The 6,305-nt window shown below is 59.1% G+C and overlaps 1 protein-coding gene across 1 annotated transcript in view; it reads left to right on the top strand.

Moving 5' to 3' along the window:
- SIM2 (SIM bHLH transcription factor 2) overlaps positions 1-6,305 on the top strand; it is a 50,123-nt gene that overhangs the window by 2,093 nt on the left and 41,725 nt on the right. The gene's annotated exons all lie outside the window — the stretch shown is intronic.

Genomic DNA, 6,305 nt, shown 5'->3' with positions numbered 1-6,305 from the left:
AGTGGCGGGTGTACTGCTTCTGCAGATATTTAAACTGGATCTGGGTGTTCTAACTCTGGGAGGTGAGTCTCCAGCCATTTGGGCCCAGAATTACGTGGCCCCGGGCCCTTTGCAGGCGCGGGCTAGCTGGGGGTCCAGGAGTCAGAGCACCAGGCCCTTGTGCTGTGTTGGGTAGTGGCCTGGTCGAAGGGTGGCCTGATCACCTCCTGGGAGTGACCATCAGAACTGGAACTGCCAGAGGGGTGGGAGAGAGTTGTTTGGTCCTAGAGTTTTGGAAATAGCCCTTAATCTACAGTCTAGATTGATCGAGAGGGAAGGAGGCATCGGTGTGTCCCAGGCTCCCCTGCAGGGCCGGAGCAGGAAGCCGGGGGCCTGCCTGAAGGGGTGAAGGCCCAAGGCCTGGAGCTCTGGGAAGTGACGCGGCTCCCCTCAAGTCCGTCTGGGTCACGGGATTGTGAAGCTGGGTGCCTGGGCAGAGAAAGACGGGTTTAGAGAGACCTCAGTTACGCAAAATCGCTTGCTCACCACTCCGGTGGCTCTGAAGGGCGGCCTGCGGAAGCCGCACGGTGATCGATTTAGCCTCTGTTCTCGAGCCTGGGTCTGCGCCGTGGGAGAGGAGTCCGGCCTGGAGGAGCCGCGGGGACCCGGGCACTGGCACCGGCGAGGTTTAGGGCCAAGGCGGTGTTGCGCTGCGGCCGCCGCAACTCAGGAGAAAGTTGCCAAGTGACACCGCTGTCCCACACCCCGGGAGCAAGAGAAATCCCTGGGTGAGGAAGGATCTGGAAGCCAAGTTAGAAAGTGAATAGGACAATCCAAAGGAGCCACTGGCATCGCCGTTAACCCTTCATCCCCGAGGAAATTGCAGCCAGAGAGGGGCGGGCCTTTCCCAGGGTCCCACAGCAAGGGCGAGAGCGGGCCAGTGCCTGTTCTCCCGCTGGGCCTGAGGCCCTTGGCCTTGGCTCCTTTCATCCGGAGACCACCTGGGGCAGAGGAGAAATAGCAGAGCTCGGAAGAGTCCCACAGAAGGGCAGAAACAGGCGACAGGAGTCAAGGTGGACAGTCCCCAGGGAGGTCGGACTGCAAGCTTGGGAGTGCCTGCAATTTTTACAGCCTTTTCAAGGCTCCCCTCTGTTAGGCGGCCCCACTAGACCTCGGTCTCTTTGTCTGCAAAATGGGCCTGTTAGCAGCTCCATAGCTGTGCAAGTTTCCTGGGATCAAGTGTGAGGAGCCAGGCAGTGCAGATGGAAATCTTACGCATTCTTCCTTCAGTCACTGCTTCCTGGGAGCTCACGGTGTGGCCTGGGCCAGAGGTGGCTTGGACAGGTCGAGCGCCCCACTCTGCGGACCTCTTGGGCCTCACGGTGTGGCCTGGGCCAGAGGTGGCTTGGACAGGTCGAGCGCCCCACTCTGCGGACCTCTGGGCCTCACTGCACTTGGAAGACCTATTTTCTGGGCCCCCAACGTCTTTTCCCTTTTAACAGCTAAGACGGAGGTAGACAGGGAAGAGGGCGGGAGAGCAAGTCTGGCTTTGGAAGTGGGACTCGGAATTGGAAACTTAGTGCGTTCGATGGTGGCTAGGGAGGCCTGGTACACGCAGGCCTCAGGGAAATGCTGGGGCCCCGGGCCTGCCTGCCCTCTTTGCACTATGGCCTTCGCCTCAGGAGAGGGGGCGCTTCGGAAGCACACAGGCAGGAGGTGGGAGAACGCTGCCCTTCTCTGGCCACAGCGGCATGGGAGCCATGCCACACAGGATGAGGGACAAGTTCCTCCTTCAGGTGAGGTAGGCCGGGCCTCAGGATGCCTGAGTCAGGGCCGCATGAGCTCTGAGGCCAACCCGGTGACTGGTTAAGCTCCTCCTTACCCTCAGCAGTGGGGTAGAGGGTGGTGACCCTTGGGGGTCCTTGCGCACAGACAGCTGACCCCAGGGACTGGCCTCTGGTCCCAGCTTAGGAATGGAGCTGGAAACTGAGGCTGGAGAACAGAGCCCCTCCAGACCTGAAGACTAGACAGGTGTGGGTGAAAGCAGGGGAAGGGAGTGGGACGTTGTCATTGTCACACAAAAATAATGGGAGTGTGAGGCCCGAACCACTGCCGCCGTGCAATGCGTCTGGGTTGAGATTCAGGCAGCCGCCTGGAAATTGTTGTCGGGAATGGAAACCGCTTTGGTTTAGAGGGTTTGCTGATGAGAAACTCACCTTAAGCCTAAACAGATCCGAGCCCATTTTCTACCTAAGCGTGGAATAATGCAGATTAAAAAAAAAAAAAAAAGACTTGGGTTTTTTGTTTGTTTGTTTGTCTTTTAGAATAAGGTGGGATTTTACAACCCTNNACGGCGCGGGGCCACACGCGCTCCCGAGTGCGGCCGGCGGCCCAGCCTCCGAGGTCTCGGCGTGAGGCGCTGGGGGCCCCGGGCCTTCGGGCGGGCGTCTGAGCACGAACCTTGGCCGGCGGCCAGGCGGGGGCAGTGGAAGCCCCCTGCCCTCGCTGTCGGGCTGGTCCCAGCGAGGCCGTCTCGGGGTGTCCCCACCCACCCACGCCCTTCGCGCCCTGTTCTTGGACCCGCTGTGCGACCGTTGGTTTGGAAAAGGGCCCCAAAGCCGGGCTTCTCGGGGACCCCGGAGAGAACGAAGCATTCCAAGGCCAAAGGCTGAAGTGCGCGGTGGGGGGGGGGGGGAACCCCAGAAGCATGACAGTTTTCTGGGTCCTGGAGTGGAGCGAGGAGGGAGCGCCAGCTCTGGGCTCCCCTAGAGCGTCGAGGGGGCAGCCCAGCGCCCCTACTTCCCCGTTACAACCTCGCCCAGGCGCGCGCGCGCGTTGCCCGGTAGCCAAGGACCGAGCCCTTGAGACCGCGGCCCCGCGGGTGGTCATGCGGGTTGTAAACGCCCGGCAGGGTGACGGGAGTTCCCCTACGCTCCCTGGCGTTGGGAGGTCTGGGAGGTCGGGATCGATCTGGGTGGAGGAGCCGAGCAGCGCCTCAGCCCCCTCCCCACCCCAACCCCGCACACCCTTCTAGACTCTGGAGTCGTCTGCAGTCAGCCAGCATGACCTTGTGTCCTCAGATGCCCTCCGATTCGCCAGAAGCCAAGCCCCCCAATAACACGCCTCTTTCTCCGGCAAGGGGCTGCCGAGGGGCTGGTAATTGGGGGCCGAGGGAGAAGGGGAGGCTGGAGGCAGGGAAGGGGCGGAAAGGCTGGAGGAGGCTGGACCAAGGCTTTGGTGGCACCGAGGCCTTGCCCTGGACCAGCGCTTTGTCGGCGCCCTCTGGTTTAGCTCATTTAATCCCACAACCTCCCCCCACCCCTACTTTAGAGTTGAGAAATAGGGGTTAGAGGTCAGGGCTCTTGCTGGAGATCAGACCATCCAGACTGGCCGGAGCGGGGGCAGAAGACGTGAGCCCCCTGTGTGTCCCCTGGGGACTCCGGGAAAGTCCGTCCTGGATTTTTCTCAATCTCAGATCTGAATATCCGTGGATGGGCGGTGCAGGGTCAGGCGTTCCCTTACTCACCCCTCCACCTAGTTTTCACAAGATCCCCGCCAGGAGTGGTTCTGTCACCATTCTAGATACCCGAGGCTGCCTTCCAGAACTGGCCATCCTGGGAGTTCTTACCAAACGCCGGGTCCTTTCTCTGAGGTTGCACAGACCGTCAGAGCTCCACAGCTGGCTGAGCATCCAGAGAGAGGAGGGACCATACTTAGCTTCAGTGGCAAGAGAGCCTGGTAAATTTTAAACCCAACAGCGAGCCAGCCAGACAACCAAGTGTGAATACCAAGGTGTAGGTAGCACAAACCCTCAGAGGCAAGAGGTGGGGGAAAGGGGGTTCCTGGCTCCCTTTTCCTCTGACCCAGTGGCTGACTCCTCTTCCATGACCTGGCCATGTGGACTGCCAGTAGCAGGGGCGTCCCCTGGGGACTCGTGTAGGTCCCCTGACAGGAGAACTACAGGTCAGGATTGGGATACACCCCCTCAATCCGGCAGCTTGCCCCCACAGTCAGTGGGGGCGGGGAGAGCTCCCAGGATCAGGTGAGATAGACCACCAACCACGATAACCTTGTAGGAGCTTGGGTGAGTCTTAGCCTTCTCCTCTCATTTCTCAAACAAATAAAGCCCTTTGTTAGGGTCCAGATGAGGGCCGCAAGGCCAGCGCCTGCTTTTTCAGGGCATATATGGCTTTACAGCACCGCGATGCTTTCTGCTGTTGTTACCAACCTTACCTTATTGAGTCTCTACATTCAGCCCAGTGTAGATAGATTTTATGGATGGAGTGAAAAGATCTCACCCACAGAGATTCCTTCCTTCCTTCCTTCCTGAGAGAGAGAGAGAGAGAGAGAGCACATGCAAGTGGGGAAAGGGCAGAGGGAGAGGGAGAGAGAGAATCCCAAGTAGGCTGCACACCCAGTGCAGAGCCCAGCAAGGGGCTCCACCTCAGTGAGATCGTGACCCAAGCTGAAATCAAGAGCCCTAGATCAACCGCTGAGCCACCCAGGCGCCCCACCCACAGAGGCTTCTAATGCAAGAGCTGGTGGAGATGGGCATGGGGGCAAGGATGCTTGAAGGGAGCCTGTCCATGAGCCAGGCCATCTCCAGCAAAGTCCAGAAGGGCCATTCAGACCATATTCTAGCAGCAAGGCAGAGGTGTCAGGAAATTATAGGAAAAATTCTAATGATATGAGAGCAGACTCTTTTGAAGTGTCTGGGTATTTGAACTACATGGAAAATCATCCTTGGGAAAATACCCCAAGCACTTTTGCATGTCAGGCCAGAGTGAGCTCCCCGGGAAGTCTGGTCTGGGTCTGCACTGTTCCTGAAGGTACAGATTTCCCCCAGGTGACCCGGCTGCAGACACTGCAAGAAGCCTAATCTGGGAGGTCAGGTTCACGTTCCTCACTGAGCCAGGCAAGGCCAGCGTGGTGCAAACCAGGGAAAGGAACCGGGAGTTGGGTAAAGGGCAGTTACTAGGGCACAACGGTCCATTTTCAGGAATCACGATTCTGGGTTTTTATTAAATTCTTTTTTCATTCAAGCCCCAGGGCTTTTAAATTTTGGTTCCTTAAATGGAGTAAGCGTTGACCCCATCAAGCCATCCGTAGAGATGGGGGTGGGGGGGGGTGTAGGGAAGGACTTGCTAGTGAAAGTCAGTGGTTTCCTAGTACTGTGGTCACTGTGGTCATCCTTGGGAGTGCAAGTGAGTGAACAGTGTTTCCTGGGGTTAAGAGGACACCACCGTTCACGTGGCGCAGGCTGAGGGGCTGGACTCCTGTTTGGGGGATCAGGGTATGGTGAAAATAGCCACTTTCTTACATGGAGACCAGGATAAACCACAAATTCCTAGACCCCAGGAAGAGAAATTAAAGGTTATTCCTTTTTTAGTTGCGGAACAGAGCTTGCTGGGAAGGGTCTCCAAAGCCTCTTGGTGGGGAGGGGGCGAGGGGGAGGGTCTAGTTCCCTAGGTGTTCTGGGCAGACCGGCTCCCTCAGGCTTCTGGTGGAAGCCTCCAGACTGCGACGCCCCCCACTCCCAAGGGGACAGTGGGGCAGACCCAGAGTGCCCATGTGGTGACTTTGCGGGCAGTCCACTGGCCGCTGCCGGTTTGGAGGAGTTGTGTGGTCCCAGGAATGGCCCCCAGGTTCGCCGTGACTAGGCTGGGTTCCCCAACCCATGCGGTCCGCTCTGGCTTTGAGTCCCGCACTCCCGGGGCACAGCGGGCCGGGGATTGGTCCCGGGACCCACCGTTCACCCCAAGGGGTCGCTGCGGGGGTGGGGAGGGGCACGCGGGCTGATACAGCAGTCCCGGCCTCCGCCACCTCGTGCAGGGGCCACCTGGAACGGATATAGGCCAGGTCCCCAGCCCCCGGACTCCAGGTGAGGACACTTAGCTCCGCAACCCCACCGGACTTTCTTCCTACTCCCTCCCGAACATGCAGAGGAAAGTCTGGGATTTCTGGGGTCGCTGCGGCTGAGCGGGAGACCCAGGAGAGGAGGTTCCCTGGGCCGGGGTACCCTTCCCTGGAGCGGTTTCTGAAACACTCGTGACCTTCAAGGAGATGGTGGGGAGAAGCAGGAGGCTTTGGGGGGGGCAGGTAAAAGCTGGGGCACCCTAAATATGTGGCAACAGATACCTTCCAGACATCCAGAGTACCTAAAGGGCTCCCACCGCCTTCTGCCCATCCCCCATCCCGCTGCGCGCCCCCTCTCCCCCCCCCAAGCCTTGGGGAAGTCCCCCCTCAAACCCTTCCCAAGCTGGAGCACTTGGATTGGAAGAGGGTCATTGCTCCCAAGGTGCTTGTGAGGGCTGGGTGGTGAGGAT

Source organism: Crocuta crocuta, unplaced genomic scaffold, assembly GCF_008692635.1.
Source record: "Crocuta crocuta isolate KB4526 unplaced genomic scaffold, BGI_CrCroc_1.0 scaffold84, whole genome shotgun sequence".
Classification (NCBI taxonomy): Eukaryota; Metazoa; Chordata; class Mammalia; order Carnivora; family Hyaenidae; genus Crocuta; species Crocuta crocuta.
Note: the sequence above shows the minus strand (reverse complement) of the source record. Positions and strands in the feature narration are given on the sequence as shown.